The 21,228-nt window shown below is 42.9% G+C and overlaps 1 protein-coding gene and 1 long non-coding RNA gene across 2 annotated transcripts in view; one reads left to right on the top strand and one right to left on the bottom strand.

Annotated features, from left to right (window-relative positions):
* LOC143415609 (uncharacterized) lies at positions 1-15,526 on the bottom strand. Its single transcript, XR_013096027.1, has 3 exons — positions 15,273-15,526; positions 12,897-13,002; positions 1-3,293 (listed from the first exon to the last, which is right to left on the bottom strand). It is a non-coding gene; the product is annotated as an uncharacterized LOC143415609 (long non-coding RNA).
* LOC112430616 (myelin-oligodendrocyte glycoprotein-like) overlaps positions 13,541-21,228 on the top strand; it is a 27,629-nt gene continuing 19,941 nt past the window's right edge. The window contains exon 1 of the mRNA XM_024798977.2: positions 13,541-13,907. The gene's annotated coding sequence lies outside the window, so the exon portion shown is untranslated. The remainder of the gene's footprint in view (positions 13,908-21,228) is intronic.

Raw genomic sequence — 21,228 nt, forward strand, 5'->3', positions numbered from 1 at the left:
TTGCAGGTCAAAACCTTTATTCAAGAGATGCAAAAATAACATTGATACAGTGACTGTCAAAAATTACAGCACTGATCATACTGTGACATGTTGGTTCAAAACAGCACACTTAGAAATATTCAACGTTCTTTACTTCAACTGAATGAAACTGAAAACACCATTTCACACAACCCATATGGGATATTTAGACTGTATAACTGTTCACGCTACATCTCTTCACTAGTAAAAGAAAGAAAAAATACAAAGAGAAATTTAAAAATGCTGCCAAAATGCTGCACAGAGCAAAAGGAAAAACAAACAACAACAACAAAAATGGCCCTGTCCTCATGGCAGTTGCAGTGTATATAAAAATGAACCCTGCGATCTGTTCCTGGAATTGAGCTTCAAAAATGCAGCAGAAAAAGTGCGAGATTTAAATGTCTTCTCACCTAGAGCTGATCACCTTGCATGCATAACAGTGAGCTTTCCTTGCAGGAGCAGTTTTGTCTTAGTTGTGAGCTTTTCTTGTACCGGACTCTGCGCCCCAATTTTAGTGTCAGACCACACATTCAGAGTATTCCATCAGAACCAACCACGACGCAAGAGGAACACTGATGACGTGCAACCCCATGACCCAATCTGGGGCAGTGATGTACCAGCGGAGTTCAAGTTGTGGACCACCGGACAGAAGGTCCTGCACTCACTGTTCCCATGGGTCGGAACTGGAAAAAACACGTTAAGAATTGAGACTCTTGACTACCGATTTGGACTTTTCCTGAACAGCTCAACAAAGATAAATAAGGCTCAGAATGAGGAAATCGACGCGATCAGAATAGTGTTCATGCAACACAGGGTCGCCCTGGACATGATTCTCGCTGAGAGAGGGGGCCTCTGTGTCTTATTCAACACCACTTGTTGCACCTATATCCCGGACAACGTGCACTCCTTGACCATGACCACCGCCCTAGACAAGTTGCGACAACTGAGTAATGCGCAGCAACAAGACTATGTCACGAACAATGAGGACTGGCTGACCTGGCTGCTGAGCGGCAGCTGGAAGACCCTCGTGATAAAAGGACTCGTACTGATAGGAGTTCTGCTTCTATTATTGTGCTTGTTTTCTATATGTATCCTACCATGCATAAGATCCATGATTGACAAAATGGTACAGGCCACAGTAATTACCTATGTTGGACTGCCACTAGAAGATGAACCGGATGAAGATTTAGTATAGAAACACACACACACACATACTGAATGATGCTACAATTGAAAATGTTATAAGCAAGTGATTGTTGGCTGATAATAAAGTATGATTAAGTGAAAAATATTAACATCAGGAGGGGATGTTAAAGAAGAAACGCTTTTATGAGATTTATGTTGCATTAAAGTATATGTTCATATTTTACTCTTAATAGGAAAAGAACCAAATGTACTACTCGCTCTGTTTATAGAAAGAGGAAGTTCACCCTATGACATTTATATGAACTTAGACACACACACACATATATGCAAAATTAGAGGAAACTGCTATGCTTGTTTCACCCTGCTATAAATAATAAACGACTACTGCAGCTCGGTGTGAGTCCTCTCTGAGCCCTCACCCGTGCAGCACGTTAACCGTCTCCAAGTGTCTCAGTGTTGTTTATTCACCTGTTTGATAACTGTAAATCTCTGACAACAGTTTATTTGTACCATCTTCACGTGAACACATTCAAGAACATAACAGATGAAGAAACATTAAAAACTTCCACACTACATAAAGCAAGAAAAATAGTTTTTCTTTCAGGTGGTTTCAGAAAAACAGAAACATCAAACATATCCAAGACTCTCTTTGAAAGAACTAAAAACCTTTGTTCTCATGGTCCAATCATGAGTGAACTCCCCGATGAAGCCTTGTGTGCTAAAACATGTCAGAGTTTTAAAGGTTAAACATGAGTTTCCAAAACGTTTTGCTGGAGAACAATGAACTATTTGACTGAGTTTCAATCATTTGCAGACGAGCAAAACCAGGACAGAGAAAAAAGGACAAAACTGACTCAGTAAAAAACAGAAAAGAAGATCCCATGTAGATCTGTATTATGTAGAAGTTCAGCCCAGCAACCAGTTCAGTTCAACACAAGTTTAAATGATTCTATCTGAACTCTGTGGAGCCTGATCTCAAGCTTTTTGAGTCTGACACAGAAACCAGAGGATCTTTCTGTGTCTTCAGATTCACTGTGATCCAGTGATGGGAGTGATTTCAGCCCTGAGTGATCGCGCTGATGTTTGCACAGAGCAGACAATGAGGTGAATGTTTGGGCACACTGGTCACAGCTGTAGTTTCCTTCCATGTGTGCACGTTCATGAATGTTACGATGACCTGACTGTGAGAAGCTTCTCTCACAGTAGCTGCACTTGTAGAGTCTCTTTCTGGTGTGGATCTGTTGGTGTCGTCTCAGGTGACGTGGAGATTTAAAAGTCTTCTCACACAGGTCACATTGATAAGGTCTCTCCTCAGTGTGGGTAAATATGTGTTGTTGTAACTGTGTGTCTGTTGTAAAGTATTTGCCACACTGTTCACAGCAGTACACATCATGTCTGGTGTGAATGCGTAGGTGTGTATTTCGGCTCTCTCTCTGGCTGAAAGTTTTTCCACAGATGTCACAGCTGTATGCCTTAATTCCAGAGTGGGTAACTAGATGCCTCTGTAAGCTGCTACTTTGAGTAAAAGCTCTGCCACACTGATCACAGCTGTACGCTTTAACTCCACTGTGGATGAGTTTGTGTGTTTTTAGGGAATGCTCCCAGGAAAAAGACTTTCCACACAAGTCACAGCTGAACGGTCTCTCTCCAGTGTGGATGACCTGATGCTGTTTTAGTTTATCCCTCACAGTAAAACCCTTCCCACACTCGTCACAGCTGTATGCCTTAATTCCAGAGTGGGTAACTAGATGCTTCTGTAAGTGGCTACTGCGAGTAAAAGCTCTGCCACACTGATCACAGCTGTACGCTTTAACTCCACTGTGGATGAGTTGGTGTGTTTTTAGGGAATGCTTCAAGGAAAAAGACTTTCCACACAAGTCACAGCTGAACGGTCTCTCTCCAGTGTGGATGACCTGATGCTGTTTAAGTGAAGCCCTCACAGTAAAACCCTTCCCACACAAGTCACAGCTGAACGGTCTCTCTCCAGTGTGGATGACCTGATGCTGTTTTAGTTTAGCCTTCACAGTAAAACCCTTCCCACACTCGTCACAGGTGTGTTTTTTCTCTCCCTTTCTTCTGTGAGGTTTGTCGGCCTCCTGAGAGCGCTGACTTCTGCCTCCATGTTGGTCCTGCAGTGACAGAGATACAAACAGAGGCAGTGAGTGAAATGCAGTCATGGAACAAACTCAACCTTCAAACTCCATTAACACTAGTTTTAAACCTGAAGGTGGAGCGTGGCACCAAACACCTTAAAGGTCTCTTATCCCCACCTGCTGGTAGTTCTAACACATTACATCCAACCTGCTGTTAAAGATAATTCATGACTGTTCAAACACTAAAATCATGCACACACACACACACACACACACACACACACACACACACACACACACACACACACACACACACACACACACACACACAATTTTATAATTTAGATTATTTTGTTGTTTCCTATTACATATTTCTATAATTTGTATAGATTTATACAGAATTATTCAGTGATAATAAATCCTATGTTTGTTTATTCTAAAGGAACCCCGTTAGCTTCCACAACAGATGTTGCTCGTCAAGTACTCACATAAAATATTACACAATAAAGTGGATTCAAGATATCCACATAATTTCACTCTTACATCCACAGTGAGGTTTCACAATTGTTCAAATATAAGCAATCAATAATAATAATAATATCAATAACATTGAGGCACATTACACAAATTTCAAAAACAAATCATGTCTTACAATATTTACAACAACTAAAAGCTCTGTAAATCGGCTTTTAAGTGTTCATTGAAGTTTTGAATAATTCTCTAATTTTTTAAGGCAACTTATTCCACTTAAAAGTTGCTCTAAATGCAACAGTTTTACAAAACGTTACTTTTAACTCGAGCATTTACTAAATTGCAGTTTGTTGAAAACTGTGTAATATGATGATGTATTTCATCTGGATACTGCAGCTGAGCAGAATAAATGTGGTGTGTTTAACAGAATTGCTTTCTTTAGAACTACAAGTAAGCCATAGGATACTTTAGCCTGTACAGGAAGCCAAGGAAGATTATTGTGCATTTTATCAATATTAGTATAGTATGAACATCTTCACACTAATCTGGACGCCTTATTCTGGACTAACTGAAGTCTGTTAAGATCTGTCTTATTAGCTGCTGACCAAATGATTGAACAATACTCCAGATGAGACATTACTAGTGCATTAATGACATCTTTCATAATGAAGAAGTGATACACAAAGAGCATTTCATAGCCATAGCTATGCCTTGTCGGCAGAGTTATGTGACATTAGTGATGTTTGTGCTTTCAGCGTTAACTTGGTTTTAAAGCCTTTAAAATATACGCCGTTCAATAGTCGACCTTAATCTGACAGAGAATCTGATGATTTTATGGATAATTAAAGTCAGTCATATATCCACAAACACAACAAGCTGAAAGTCAGTGATGCTGCTCGGTTTGCAGTCCTGAATATCACGGCACCAGCAGGATTCACTGCACTGTTAATGTTAGCTATGTTATATTGCTGCCTCTGTTCAGTGGTGTCGAGCCAAACGCACTTTAACGTGTGTTTGGACGAGCTGACGGTTCACTCGTTAAGCTGAAAGAAAGATGCTTTAATCACAGCAGTCACACATGTGTCCACTGCACCATCTGGAACTCTTGTTTAGCACTCGTAATAACACAAACACTAAATCCTCCTGTTTGTAGCAGTGTGTACACCTGAGACTGTCACCTGTCTGTCTGTCCTGCACTCTCTCTCTGTTTCTTTCTCTCTGATTGTGGAATAAAAGTATGAACATGTGTTTATAAGTTACACTTGTGTTTGAATCCTGCAGCTTATCACACATTTGATTTCCATGTGTGACAACTGCAAGTGTCCAGAGTGAGGACAGACTGAGGGACCCACTGCTGCACATCATCTGTGAGGCTTTGCAGCCCTGATGATCCACCAGGACAAACTCAACAGTGTGTGAGGAAGAGGAGGAGGAAGAGCCAGCAGCAGCTGACAGATGGAGAGAATAGACAGACTGTTCCCTGTTTGTGAAGCACTGCTAGAATAGGACTGCTAGTTGCAGTTCCATGAAGCTTTGAGTATTTTGGATCAGTAGCACTGCTGTGTTTGTTGCATCATATTGCTGTAACTGTTTATATGCTTTATATATTCTGAGCTAAGTTGATCTATAGTGTTACATCATATTCTATAAGGATGTTATGTGTTTGTATACTTTCTGCCCAGTTTGACCCATTTAGCAGAAGTCAGCCTGTTTAAGGCTCTGATATCTATTCTGTGTGACTTACAGCAGTTATGACATGGTCTGATTTTCTCACCCAATAAAGGAATATTTCATATATCAGTCAACTCTTCATTCTATCAGACACAGTTATCACAGCTCCTACATTTGCTTTTTACACATATATGTAAGCATTGAGCCAAATTTAGTACCAACATATTAAAAGAACAATATTTGTCTCTTATATATGATACATCTGTATACACACTGTCACAGATGCTTGTCTGTGAGTGAAGTGATTAATATAATAACTATAATATTGGCCATATTATATTTACATTACCACAGTGAGATGACTTTAGTCTCATGAACAACATCAGCTAATTGTTATTTACAGCTAATCTTAAACGACTGTTCAGCACAGAAATGAAGCCCAACAATCATGTTTCACAGTCCTGTGGTCTCAGCCTCAGATACTCATCAAATCACACAGAGCTCATGTAGAAACAAATGAACTAAATATGTTCTCCTTCATTTCTGTCAAACAAAGCTGTATGAAACGTTTCCAGCTGTTAGTATCATGGTTGCTAGGCAACCTGGGCAGCGCGACGGAGGCTAGACGTCCCATTTCACGAGCCTACGAGCCTCGCACTTCGGCCTTAGCGGTCTTTGAGTACGCGGCCCTTGAGGACTTTAAAGCTGCAGAACCTGAATCGGGATACAGCCATGATGATCTCCAGCCTCGTGCTCGCCAACATTCTCACCTGAGTTAAGAAGACGATCACTGAAATGGTCTCAGCAGGTCCTTTGATGACAGCAATGAAATGCAGTGGTAAGGCTTTTTGGGGATTAAGTTCGTTTTCATGGCAAAGAAGGACGATGCAGTTCATCTGATCACTCCTCATAACATTCTGGAGTGCAGGCAAAATGCTATTATAAAAACTTAAGCAGCAACTTCTCCAGGTTCCAATATTTATGCAATTCTCAAACCTTTTGGCCACGACTGTATAACCTCTTCTGAAGTTTAGTGGATATTATACATGGTTATGCTCAGGATGTGTCGGCCAGTTTCCACTGGAAATGCCTTTTGGTTAAACTGTCAGCGAGGAATTTGCATTTGCACTGTTACATTTTTATATAACTTTAATGCACATAAACAACAGCTGCTTGTCTCGTGTCAATTATATCGTCAGCTACATCGTTATGGCAAATGTTCAAATGTATACAGGGAGTGCAGAATTATTAGGCAAATGAGTATTTTGTCCACATCATCCTCTTCATGCACGTTGTCTTACTCCAAGCTGTATAGGCTCAAAAGCCTACTACCAATTAAGCATATTAGGTGATGTGCATCTCTGTAATGAGAAGGGGTGTGGTCTAATGACATCAACACCCTATATCAGGTGTGCAGAATTATTAGGCAACGGGTCAAAAGAAGGACTTGACAGGCTCAGAAAAGTCAAAAATAGTGAGATATCTTGCAGAGGGATGCAGCAGTCTCAAAATTGCAAAGCTTCTGAAGCGTGATCATCGAACAATCAAGCGTTTCATTCAAAATAGTCAACAGGGTCGCAAGAAGCGTGTGGAAAAACCAAGGCGCAAAATAACTGCCCATGAACTGAGAAAAGTCAAGCGTGCAGCTGCCAAGATGCCACTTGCCACCAGTTTGGCCATATTTCAGAGCTGCAACATCACTGGAGTGCCCAAAAGCACAAGGTGTGCAATACTCAGAGACATGGCCAAGGTAAGAAAGGCTGAAAGACGACCACCACTGAACAAGACACACAAGATGACGGCGCGTGAACAACACGAGGCTCAGTGTCTCTCCAGAATCTGCTATTTAGCGGTTTTTTATCTACTTTTAACCGGATTATTCGTCCAGAATTGCTGTGCGTTGCTGACCTACAGCAGACAGGAGCTTCTGGACATCTGGACTCACAACTCCAACAGTTTTATCGCCGATCTCCGACTCATCCCAGAGATCTCCAGAACACCGGAGGCTGCCCACTCTCCCCGGCCGGGCAGAAGTGCACGCAGACGGCGCCGAGATCGTAAACAAAGGCGAGGTAGGCGCGGAGGGCTACGGGCTAAGCTAAAGCTAACACCACACCAGCTGCCTTTACCCATTATTTTCCTCGCCAATGTCCGTTCTCTGGCAAACAAAATGGATGAGATACGGCTCTCCATCACTAACAACAGACGGATTATGGACTCAAATGTCATGTTTTTCACCGAAACATGGTTGAACAACAGCTGCCCGGACAATGCTATCGAGTTAGCAGGACGCCACACACACCGAGCTGACAGGCCAGCAGATGACTCCGGCAAGACCAGAGGTGGAGGTTTGTGCATTTATATTAACAATGCTTGGTGCATGAACTCCACTACTACTGAGAGTCACTGCTCACCTAATGCGGAGTTTTTAATGGTCAAATGCAGACCTTATTATCTCCCCAGAGAATTCACTTCGATCATACTCACTGCCGTGTATATACCCCCCGACGCTAATGCTAGGTTGGCCATGAAAGAACTTTCTGCAGCCATTAACAAACACCAGAATAAACACCCCGAGGCTGCTTTTATTGTTGCTGGCGACTTCAACCACACCAACTTAAAGACAGTCCTCCCCAGATTCCACCAACATGTCTCCTGCCACACCAGAGGAGACAAGACTTTAGACCATGTGTATTCCAACCTGGCTGGAGCCTACAAAGCCACACCCCTCCCCCACATTGGACAATCGGACCATCTCTCCCTGTTCCTCACACCTAGGTATTCACCACTCATCCAACGTGTGAAACCTGCTGTGAGGACAATTAAAGTGTGGCCAGAGGGGACAGACGCAGTGCTCCAGGACAGATTTAAAAACACAGACTGGAATATGTTCACCCACACAGACCTGGACCAGTACGCCTCATCTGTACTGGATTACATCTCCGAAACCACAGACAGTGTCACCACCCAGAAACAGATCACCATGTACCCCAACCAGAAGCCTTGGATGAACCGGGATGGTCGTCTCCTCCTGAAGGCCCGCAACACTGCCTTTAGGTCAGGAGATGCACACGCCTACAGCACAGCCAGGGCTAATCTAAAGAAGGGCATCAAAAAAGCCAAACACCATTACAAAAAGAAGGTAGAAGAACACTTCTCCAACTCCAACCCCCGACGCATGTGGCAAGGACTCCAGACCATTACAGACTACAGGACCACCAAACCCTCCCCCGCATCGGACGCGGACGCCAGACCACCAACCTCTGACTCTCTCCCCCACCGATGTAGGAGCGGTGCTGAACAGGATCAATGTCCACAAGGCTGCGGGTCCTGATGGCATCCCCGGGTGTGTTCTCAGAGCGCAGGGCTCTAGACTAACTTTTTGCCATGGGCATACCGTACGGCACAAAAGTTAGGCGCACACAAATTTTATAATAATTGATATAATCTAATGTGTTTTTCTGGATACACTGTGCTTTTTCAGCATTCAAAGATTGATGACACCGTGTCAGAGCACTGGCTATGAATTTCAGAAGGATCAGGCCTTAACAGAAAAGTTAGCAATAGTTCTTTTCCTATTACAGCTACATCCACGTCTGTCGTGCCTAGGCTGCTCACTAGGGCTGGGTATCATCACTGATTTCTATAATCCATTTGATTCCGGTTTTCAAAGTCCCGATTTGATTCAACTTAGCCTCAGACAGTCAGAAATATTATAATTCTGATCATTTATCAGTACTGACTTCATCAGAATTGTGAACATCACAGCAGATGCCTTTGTGTGAAAGTAACTGAGAATAAAACACAGAAAAACATGAAGGAGATTTTCCTGGTCTGGCTTTTTATAGCAGATAACCTTAAAAATATTCTACAATGTTCTGCATATAAAGTTTCAATTTCTTCAGTATTGAACAACAGAAAAAACAGGCTTTCTTGTCCGAGGTCATTTAAGTGAAGAAAAGAAAAAGAAAAGAAAAAGACAGCAGCCACAGCGCTGTAAACAACGGTAGACTGGTGGGTAATAAGCGAATGAAGAATACAGAAAACAGAGATTGGAGACGGAAACTGTTCTTGAAGTACAGAGAGAGAGAGAGAGAGCTAGCTGTGCATGAAGTGTGATTTTAATAGTCGTGGAAGCAAAACAGCAAAATTCAGCTCGGTGAATTTTGGTTGGAGAGACAAAACCTGCAGCTCAGAATCAGCGCAAAAAGACGTAATCACAGCGCGGACCGGACGCATCAGGATCGCTGAGCTCCAACAGCGTGTCCGTCTGCGGGCCGTCGGGTGAGAAAGCCGAGAAAGACAAAGCTGATTCTGATGCGTCGGTCTGTGTTTACGTCTTTGTGTGGAGTCCGTGTACCTGCTCTCATCTGCTGTTTGGTTGTTGTTGAAATGGTTTTGTGAGCTTTAATCTGAGAATCTGGCGTTGCTGGCAAAACACAGTTATATTTAAAAGTCAGGATTTAATGAATTGATATCGCTTTATTCAAGCTACTCGCCTCCCACTTCCACCTGCACTTTCAACTGGACCACGGCCAATCAGAGAGGTCCCGCCCCTTACTATCTCTGATTGGTTTAGTCCACGATAGGGGCAAAATGTGTGTCTGTTGTTGACCACAGGGAAGGTTGCAGATTTTTTTTTTTTGCTACCCGAACAGTTGGTCGCACAGGTGCAACCAAATATTTTTTTTTTTTAGTCGCACCACTGAAAAATTTGGTCGCATTTGCGACCAAATTGGTCGCACTCTAGAGCCCTGGAGCGTGTTCTGGGGAGCTTGCAGGAGTGCTCACAGACATATTCAACCTGTCCTTGGCCCACGCTGTGGTACCGGCCTGCTTCAAATCCACCTCCATCGTCCCGATACCTAAAAACTCCAACCCATCTTGCCTCAATGACTACCGCCCAGTAGCACTCACCCCCATCATCACTAAGTGCTTAGAGCAGCTGGTCCTAGCACACTTCAAATCCTGTCTCCCCCCCACCCTGGACCCCCACCAATTCGCATACCGCCAGAACAGGAGCACAGAGGATGCAGTCTCCATCGCACTCTGTCCTCTCACACCTGGACAACAACAACACCTACGCCAGAATGCTGTTTATAGACTTCAGTTCAGCATTCAATACAATCCACCCCTCACAACTCATCAGGAAACTGACAGACCTGGGTATCAGTTCCCTCATCTGCAAATGGTTACTGGACTTCCTGACCAACCGCCCCCAAGCTGCAAAACAAAGGGAGCATGCGTGGCAAAACATAGCCGACAGAGTCAATGCGTGAGTGTTAATTTAAACATTGATCTAGGGATTTCCACCCATTTAACACGTTATTTATTATTTTTTATTTTTTATTTTATACATTTTATTTTGTGATGTGATGTGAGCGCAGGTGCAACCCAACAGGCCCCAAACGTTCCTGGCAGCAAGTAAAAATGAAATATAAAAATATAGTCCAAACAGGTAAGGTGTAATTGTATTATGAGCCATAGTGCTTGGTCTGTTTGTCCGATGTAAATCAATTGCAGTTAGAGGCTACATTAATTTTCCTTCTGTAAGCACTTATTGAAATTATCTGAGCACATTACAAGTACATATTTGCTTACTCTGTATGCTCAAATGTGACCCGTTATAGCCAACAGAAAAAAAGCAGAGGGAACTATGTACCTGCACATTAATGCTGTGGAAAGACTTCCTGTTCACATAGTCTCCTTCATTTACTGAAGGAGCAATGATTGGAATGTGAGTGCCATCTGTACAGCCAATCACGCCTGGGAACCGTGAAAATAAATGTAAAATTTAAGTGGTAGTTCAAGTATCACCACATCATAAATTAAGTTTTGGTCATCCTGATACCTGCAATTTTGTGGCATCCCTCTTTGATAAATCTTGTGGGTCTGTGACCGGGGAACACCACAGACGAGTACAGGAGACGTTTCAGTGCAACTGTGACATTCCTGACTGCCCGACAGACGGTAGCCTTGGAAACGTGCTCAGCGTCATCAATATTATACAGAAAGCTCCCGTTTGCAAGAAACCGAAGTGCAATACAAATAATATGTACAGAACTGAGAGGATGTCCACGATGTGTCACATGAGGATGTTATTCAAATAAATTGTAGATTGTGCTGAAAAACGGTAACGTTCACACAGGAAATCATCAGGAAATGATAAAATGTCCAAACACGCTCTGATCACTCTCTCCCGGCGGAGAGCTCTGCGGAGAATTTGGGCTTCAACATCTACTGGCTCTTCAAGGAAGGAGCACGCCATGTCTGACACTTCCTACTGTCAGGTTTCCGACAAAGAGGCGGAGAAAGTAAGTCAGGGTTAGTTGAAGTAAACCTGCTAGGGGGCAGGTTAGCTTCACGGAGTGTGTCGTCATAGTAACTCACTCAGGATGAATCTAAACTCGCTTTGTGAAACCGAAAACCCAGAGTTTTCTTTAACTCAGGGTATACTTACTCAGAGTTTGCACTAAACCGGCTTCCTGAAATAGGGCCCTGGACCCTCAAACACACAAGGTTTTATGGACTGATGAAATGAGAGTGAGTCTTGATGGGCCAGATGGATGGGCCCGTGGCTGGATTGGTAAAGGGCAGAGAGCTCCAGTCCCACTCAGACGCCAGCAAGGTGGAGGTGGAGTACTGGTTTGGGCTGGTATCATCAAAGATGAGCTTGTGGGGCCTTTTCGGGTTGAGGATGGAGTCAAGCTCAACTCCCAGTCCTACTGCCAGTTTCTGGAAGACACCTTCTTCAAGCAGTGGTACAGGAAGAAGTCTGCATCCTTCAAGAAAAACATGATTTTCATGCAGGACAACGCTCCATCACACGCGTCCAAGTACTCCACAGCGTGGCTGGCAAGAAAGGGTATAAAAGAAGAAAAACTAATGACATGGCCACCTTGTTCACCTGATCTGAACCCCATTGAGAACCTGTGGTCCATCATCAAATGTGAGATTTACAAGGAGGGAAAACAGTACACCTCTCTGAACAGTGTCTGGGAGGCTGTGGTTGCTGCTGCACGCAATGTTGATGGTGAACAGATCAAAACACTGACAGAATCCATGGATGGCAGGCTTTTGAGTGTCCTTGCAAAGAAAGGTGGCTATATTGGTCGCTGATTTGTTTTTGTTTTGTTTTTGAATGTCAGAAATGTATATTTGTGAATGTGGAGATGTTATATTGGTTTCACTGGTAAAAATAAATAATTGAAATGGGTATATATTTTTTTTTTTGTTGAGTTGCCTAATAATTCTGCACAGTAATAGTCACCTGCACACACAGATATCCCCCTAAAATAGCTAAAACTACAAACAAACTAAAAACTACTTCCAAAAACATTCAGCTTTGATATTAATGAGTTTTTTGGGTTCATTGAGAACATGGTTGTTGTTCTATAATAACATTATTCCTCAAAAATACAACTTGCCTAATAATTCTGCACTCCCTGTATATGGTGATAAATATCTTTGGTCATATGGTCCTGCTCTGTCTGTCACCTTCTGTGTTGAGCTCATTGTTTCCTCTGTAGTGGCTGAGCTGAGTCCAAGTAGCTGAAAATGTTCCTCTGCTGCTCCGTCAGACTCTCCTCCTCCTGCTGATCAGCTGGGACACAAAACAGATCTTTGTTAGGCTCCACACTGCACTGAAGAGTCAAAGTGTCTCATATGTTCATCTGACAAGTAAAAGAACACATTTTTGTTTCCCGAGGTGGGCAACTTGTTGGAAACAAACACAAAAGGTTTGAGCACTGATACCTGCCATTGCTGGCATTGAAAGATGCAACGCCAGCAATGTGGATTGTCAAGACTCAAACCAATCATCAAGCAAAGACAACAGGGATCATTTGTTTCTGTTTATTTAGCATTCACAGCATTTGTAGTTGCCTTCTGTGCAGGGGAAGTCCACGCACACTGTGTGGTACTGCCATCCGCAGAAGGTGCATTCAACCTCTGTAAGAGAAACGAGGTTGTCTGAGACTGAAATGATATTCACTAAAGAAGTGGGGATTTGTAAACCTTCACATTTTGATCCGGGACGTACTCTGCATGAAAACAAGCGCTCACTCTTCCTGCTCAACAAATGACAAGGGCGGAGCCTTATACCACGTGATACAGAAGCTGTGCCGTGTGATGCTAACATTAGCAGGAAACAACAACGGAGAGCACGTCAGGGATGACGAGAAAGTGACAGGAGAAAATCCGTCCCGGTCAGCCACCCAAACATCAATAACGGGAACCTTATACAGCGCTTCCCTATACACGTCAAACTCCCGCAGGCACAAAGACATCACGGAGGCTATCACTTATCACCGGACCAAAGATATGGCTCCATCAACACTGTGCAAAACGAGGGATTTAGGAAAACGATCAACACCCTAGACAAACGCTACACAGTGCCGTCCCGCAACTATTTTTCTATTGTTGCACTACCTGCTCTGTACACGCAGCGTCGAGCAACGGTGGAGACGGAATTTCAAGCAGGACAACATTTTGCTGCAACAACAAAACGTGAGACATTTGTTGTTTTATGTTTATTTATTGTTATGAGAGAATCATGATCTCAATTCTAAGCCAAAAAAATCGTGATTCTCATTTTATGCAAAATCGTGCAGCCCTAACATTAACACAAAACTATTGTTTCACCAGAGAAACACACATGAAGAGAGAGAGAGAGACAATAACAGCTACCAAACAGTCGTCATAATTCGTCACACAACGAGAAAAGGACAAATCAACAAGTAACGATGACTAATTAATATTAAAATCTGTAACATAATGTATTGTTTGGGGTTTAGTCTGATTGGTTCAGGATGAGCTGCCATTATCCAATCACACGTCTGCTTACCTGCATCTTTTCTCTTTTTTCTAACCTGAGCACCTGATGGCTTTGAACTTTTGTTGTCCATCTTCCATTGGTTTGAATTTTGCGCTCCAGTACAAACACAAATCCCCCAACCCGAGGATCAGCACAATTAACCTAACAGACCTACACCTTAGTTCACAGATTCACTTTGTCTAAGGTTGATTTCTGGGATTTCACACAACCCAGGATTCAGATGGTGAATCCATGATGGGCTTGGATTTACATCATTATAAATGAAATGTGCTCTACTTGGAAGCAGCCGGCCCCGCCCCTTTTGACGGGTTGTGTGAGACTTTAAATCATCAAACTGTAAATTATAAATTAAATTGTTATTGATCCTTTACCCCGAGTCCTAAAGTGTAGATTTATTTTCTTACTCTTCTTATATTTGTTGTTTGTTTACTTGCACCGCTGTAACTGCAGCCTCGTCGTCTCGTCTCTCTATATGCTGGACTGTCTGTAGCGGAGATGACAATAAAGTTTACTTTGACTTCAGCAGCGCGCAGGCGCACCGAGGGCTCTCGCGCTCACTTTATAGAATGTAGAAAAAACATGGGTGCAGATTATAAGTCTGTATCATAATATCTGTTTGTTGTTTTTATTTTGTTTTGCGAGTTGGTTATTAGATGCCGCTCCAGCCAGCCAGAGACTCCCCGCCGCCCCGCCCTCTCCTCCCTGTGCCGCCAGCAGCAGGCGCACCTCGCAAACGGAGGGCGCCCTTACTCCCAGCAAATGGCTGATAGAAAACCGATCGGTGCCTACGAATTTCCCAATATGCGCTGGCATGACGTCGGGGAAGCATGGGTACGACCGATTATTTTATTTTTTTCTTGCCCGTGATGCCCCCCCCACCACGATGCATTCTATTGGTTTGCACACTTACACACACCCAGCTGTGGTTTCCTGTTTTGCTGGACTCTGGAGAGCCCCGCCTTTAACGCTCTTCTCTCACAGAGAGCAACAGAAAACTTGGAAAAACTCCAGATTGACTGAACTCAGTTCAAAGTTACCTTGACACCTTTAGATGTGAGACGTAGTGATGGTCCGCTTGAAGCTGACGCTCCGGTGCGTGTGTCAGAAAGATCAACGCGCTGCTTCAGAAGCACCGTGTCGAGGCTTGATTCGTTTGGCCAGAGTCACGTGATCAGTGACGTCTGAAGCTTCGTTTAGAACGTACCTTTTTTAAATCGAACTTTATTGAAACACAATGAGTATACAACATACAAACAGATGAAGTTTACAAAAGAACAGAACATGAACATACAGAACCAGGAGTAAAAAAATGATGATATGAGGAGGCGAAAAAAATCTACATATAAATATTGTTCTGAGAGGCTTTTTGTTGGTTGAGTCTGAAATTGATTGTATGTACAATTCATATCCTTATAAAAAGGCAGAAATATGGTGTTTTATTAATAAACTTACATTTATGGATATAAAATAGCTAAAAGTATTAACAAATATTTTATAAAAAACATTTATCATTCTTCCTGGGGAACTTAAAGAAACAGAATAAAACATTTTCCATCGTAAAGAAAACTCCCTTAAAATATGGACAATAACAAAACTGCTAAATTCTTCCAGAATCTCTGTGTAGAGGAACCAAAAGAGATGTGCCACAGTTTCTGGATGATCCCCACAGAAAGTTCAATTAGTATTTATGTCTCTTTTAAATGTTACCATATAGTGACTGGCTGGGTCACATTTATGAAGAATTTTATATGAGATTTCCTCCACCTTGTTCACAATTAGATATTTATGGGATCATCCAGACTGTCTTCCAGGTGATATCTGGAACATGTCGGTTCCAGTAAGATATTCTATATATGGGAGAGACATGATATCTTCTTGGAATAAACTACGTATTCTCTTATTGCTGTTACCAAGTTCCTGTGAAAAGCAGATTTTTCCCACTGCTGACTCAGCTGGATCAGGGAGAGTGACTGAGGCAGATATTGAGCTGTCAGTGTTTTTATATAATATTAAAGTCAATGAGGGTATGGCACCAAGCACCATTGAGAATTCCCCAACACTGACGGGAAAATTATATAGTGTAAGGAACTCATTGTAAGTAAGTAGTACTCCCTCGTTAAATTTTAAAACTTAGTAGCGGCCGCCATTGTTGGCAGCTGAAATTTGGCTGGGCCACGCTATGAATTCTGGGATATGGTGGGCCACGAAGGACACACCCGACCCATCCTTCAAACTCGGGGGAATGAAGGACGCATTTGAAGGGGTCGAGGAATCGGGACAGCCTTCGTCGCCTGGCTGTGACGTCATCGGCCTTCAAATGCGGCCTCCGGAGGATGCAGCCGACGTTTTGGGACACAGCTTGTGTGTCTTTGTTGGTCATTTGACCTCCCAGGGACTACACATGGAAACGAGCAGTTTAGCTCAAATCTGGCAGGTTTCCATCGTCTGTTTTTGTCCTGATGTCCATGAACATGAACACTGTCCCTGTCAAACACATCCAGATAATCTGATCCAGTGTTGTTCTTCTTCTGTGGTGTTTGTGATGGAGCAGCAGCTGCTGATCCTGATGTCCTCCACCAAGGGGGCAGCAAATTCAGCTGACTGTCATCATTTATTAAAAAGATGTAACAATGTGACATAATGCAATATAATAGTGTCAGTTACACATTGTGGGTTGCACTGTGGCCAGAATGGACATTACCTCCTGCCTAATGGAAGCTGTCAGCCATCCTGCAACCATGAATTAGATAAGCAGGAGTGAAGGGATTGTTAACAACAATTTAATAATAAAATGTAATGTGATAGTTGCACTTTATTAGCTCCCCACAATCGTATGAATAATAACCATGAATGCACTGCATGCTCATAGCAAGTTCTTTAGGTTGAAAGTGAGATCCTGCTTTAAAGGGCGCTTCATCTGCTGGGAATGACATGTTTCTTCTAGTATGTAAGGCTCAGCCCATCTTACTGGGACTTACTTTTGTAGATCCACATGCTCTAAACCTGGTGCTCCATGATTGGTGCAGAAGCTTTAAGCTACTATTAACAAATAATGACCATGGACTTAGTTGTTACTACAATAACTTATCATTGAGCAACTTTTAATTTTACTTGTAAAACTATGCAAGTAGAATTGAATGGGGCACAGTGAGCTGAGCACAGGCCCACTCTGTGACACTCAGAGGTTTGTGGATATCATACTGAGAGTATTGGACACAGTGCAGCCAGCTTGCAGCCACTTTCCCACCACTTTAGCACAATGTTTACATGAGACTCAGCCACACTAATGTTCCTGGGCAGACATGTGGTGCAGCATGGCTGATGGCACTGTACCTGCAGCTGTCATGGACAAGAACCACTCAATACCTCACCCAAGCCAAGCCTGTGCTGATGTTGTGATCTGAGACCGAGACACTAACCCAGGATCAGGATATGATGTTGTGAGAGTTTCACTAAGAATTAGCTCTGATTACAAGATTTCAATCTATCGTAACTCTAATTTGTATTTACTTCAGTTTGTTCATCTTGGAGCTGTGTGCAGCTGAGGACAGTCTTATTATTACCAGGTGAGGATATGTAACAGCCACAGTCTGTAGAGATGATGTCACCATGGAGTGGTGATGTCACTGGAGCTGCCAATATGTGCTCCAGCCAAAGCTACACCAGAGGGTTGTGCTGTGTAACAGGTTGGTGCAGGTGGTGTTATCTACATTTGAACATTAGGCAACAGTCTCATGAAGACACTTTCTATTGTTCACTAAAGACCAACAATAACAGAGACAAAGGGAGAGCAGCAGAACTAGTGCTAACAATTAGCACTGCTAGCCTGCCCACCAACACCAGCTAATGTTCTAAAAACGATGATCAATGATTTTGCTGTAACGGCTCCAGCTGTCTGTGTCAGGGACACGTTGGAGATGAAGTGAGTGATCCAGTGACAAAGGTTTGGAAAGCTGCAGTCAGCTGAGACTAAAGGAGTCACCTGACCGAGAGACCAAATGTTTCACTGAGAACGTCCAGATGAACAGAATCAACCTTTGGGATAATCTGTTCCACACATCCATGTTTCACTTACTGCATTATATTTCCTCATTGCTGTGCACACAGGCCTGTGGCTTATAACCAACTCCAAGTTCAGACTCAGAGGCTGCTGAAGCTGTTTTCTGGAACAGAGACGTGTTGGATATAAAACCAACTCTTCTTTATGTGTCAGCACTGAGGAAAGGAGCAGCTTCGTTTCTAAGTGTATGAAGGACTGTAGCAGTGTGTGTGTGAGCTTTATTTCACAGACAGAACCATGTCAAAAACACAACTTCAGGTAAAAACAATACAAAATCAAAGAGTCTGATCAGAAGGATTAAACAGAGGAGTGTGGGACTGTTTTTAACAGACAGCAGGTTAAGCCAGGCTGGAGGAGTAAACTGAGCCTCGGTGTGAGCAGCAGTGTGTTTGACAGGAAGCTGAGATAAACAGTCTGGAGCCCATTTAGTGCTTCATATGAAAGTGTGAGGATTTGAAAGCAAATCTAAAATCAAGCAGGAGTCAGTGTGAGAATGATTTGTGCTTTTCCTCAGTCAGATGCTGGGAGTTTCAGTTCATCCATGTTCAGCGTGCTGTGCTTTGTGTAACAGGAGAATATGACAGTATAAATCAAGTCTTCATGTCACTGAAAGCCTCCACAGTCTGCTATGGAGGTGCATCAGTTTGGATTTACAAGAATAACATTTCTTAAACCTGCCACAAGATGGCGCTCCAACAGAAGGGATGTCCACAGTGTAACACAGACACACACATACTGTGTGAATGTGTGAGTGAATGGGCTTTCAACACAAGGCTTCTGCTGCTACCTTTAATGACATAATTAGCTAACAAGAACAAACTGTTAATTACCACCAAAGAACGGCTCCAGATTTTAGCTGCTGACCATTTTGTGAAACGTTGATTACATCAGCTTATTGTTGATTTTTCAACCTTAATATCAGCTGCTTTAAAGGAGCCTCGTTCTCTCGCAGTAACACTTTTCTTCACTAGATGCAGTGCAGGCACAGTCTGTGTTTCTAAACTACACACTAATGTTCATTGTTGTGCAGCTAAATCCTCCCTCTGGATGGGAAGAATCCCTGTCAGGCTTCAAACACCTGGCTTGGTGTTCTGGAGCTAATGTGTCACCTGTGAGGACTCTGAGATGAACACACAGCAGACACTTCAGTTCTCCGTCTGTGTGTCCTCAGTTTCCCAGCATGCCTTGGCTGTGGTGGTGGAGGTGAATGAGGGGGAACATGCTGCTCTGTCAGCACTCAGGTTTCATACCTGGTGATCTCAGAGGACAAAGCGGCGTTACAGCAGCGCACGTTGATGAGACCTGATGCTCTGAACAGTTCAGACTTCAGCCTCACTCTGAGAAAACCACAACTGATCGACAGCATACAGCTGCAGGTCAAAGGTCAGAAACGCCTGCTCTTTGTACGGGTCAGGAGTTAGTACTGCAGAGGTCAGAGGTCAGTTTGCTGACAAACCAAACAGTTTAGAGCTAAAATCACAACAGCAGAGGAAAAAAGAGACACTGCAGAGATGATGCAAAATATTGTATTTTTTCTGATGATATTTGAAGTTTTCAGCAATCAAAAACTGTAACACACGTATTCCAGCACAGCCTGCATGTACTTTTAGTTCTCCATACTGCCCATTATTCATCCTGTTTGTTAGTTTTTTTATTTCAGTCTCCAAAGCAAACTTCTGTCCCACAGGGGTGGCTGTAGATGACCTGCAGATGCTGCTGCAGGTCATCTACTGATCACAAGGTTGGTGGTTCGATTCCTGGCTTCCCGTAGTCTACATGTCAAATATCCTTGGGCAAGATACTAACCCCAAATTGCTCTCCGATGCATCCATCAGAGTATGAATGTGTGTGAATGTTAGCTATGAAGCACTTGGAAAGATGTTCATGGGTAAATGCACAAGTTGTGTAAAGCGCTTTGAGTGCTCTGATCAGTAGAAAAGCGCTATAAAAGAACCAGTCCATTTACTACTTGCTTTTCACCAGGTGCTGAACTCAGATGATTTCACCTTGTTTGGAGCCCAACTTTTTACAGGCTCAAAAGAAACCCAAACCTCACTAAACAAGGGTAACAAGCAATGCAAAAACTCATTGTTCAGGTTAAGCTCACATGTCACCTTCATGACACAGACACTGACTATAAATATCTATAAAGCCACTTCTATCTGCCATACCTGTCCTTCTGTCATGGTTGCTCTCCTCTCACTCTGTCATTTATCCACAGTCTGCCTCCCTCTGCTCCGTCAGCTGACGTCCTCTCTACACCCACCTGCTGTGTTTTCATCCTGCAAAGCTCAAAACTCAGTACAAACACATTTAAGAAACATTGCACTGAGTAGAAGATGACAGCAATGAGCTAAATGGCTCTCCATCATATTAAAATAAAGCTTCTGTCTTTATTTATGTGAGGACGTCCGTCTTGCACTAACTCTGAGTGAAGAATTAAGATAAAACATTTCCTTCCAGTTTTGTGCTCGTGCTGTTAGTCTGAGATCTACTCGTAGATCAAAGCGACGTGCTTGTTTGAAATCAGCCTCAGGATCATAAAGAGTTTAACTTCAAATCGATTTGATGCGTGAGTAACTTACATACTTAAAAAAATCTAACTGTCTTTAGTATATTTTTCCTTTAATGGGAGACCCTGACAGAAAAGAAAACAGCAGCTGGGCAGTAACTGGTATAAAATACATTTAAAGGAGGTGGTGCTGAGTGCTTTGACTGGGGTCCCACCACTGACATCACAGGTGGAGGACATGTTGGAAAACTGCCAGCTGCCTCCTCCTCACCTCACCTCTCCTCACCTAGTTTTGGTACCTCTCATCATAGCCCCATAGTTATCATAGAAACCTTAGTTTCATAGTCTCGTCACTGACTTTTCAGTTGTTTAGTTTTGCCCAGTTTATGTTTAGCTTACTTTCACCCCACATGCATCTTGC

This window comes from Maylandia zebra, unplaced genomic scaffold (genome assembly GCF_041146795.1).
Source record: "Maylandia zebra isolate NMK-2024a unplaced genomic scaffold, Mzebra_GT3a scaffold01, whole genome shotgun sequence".
NCBI classification, from domain to species: Eukaryota; Metazoa; Chordata; class Actinopteri; order Cichliformes; family Cichlidae; genus Maylandia; species Maylandia zebra.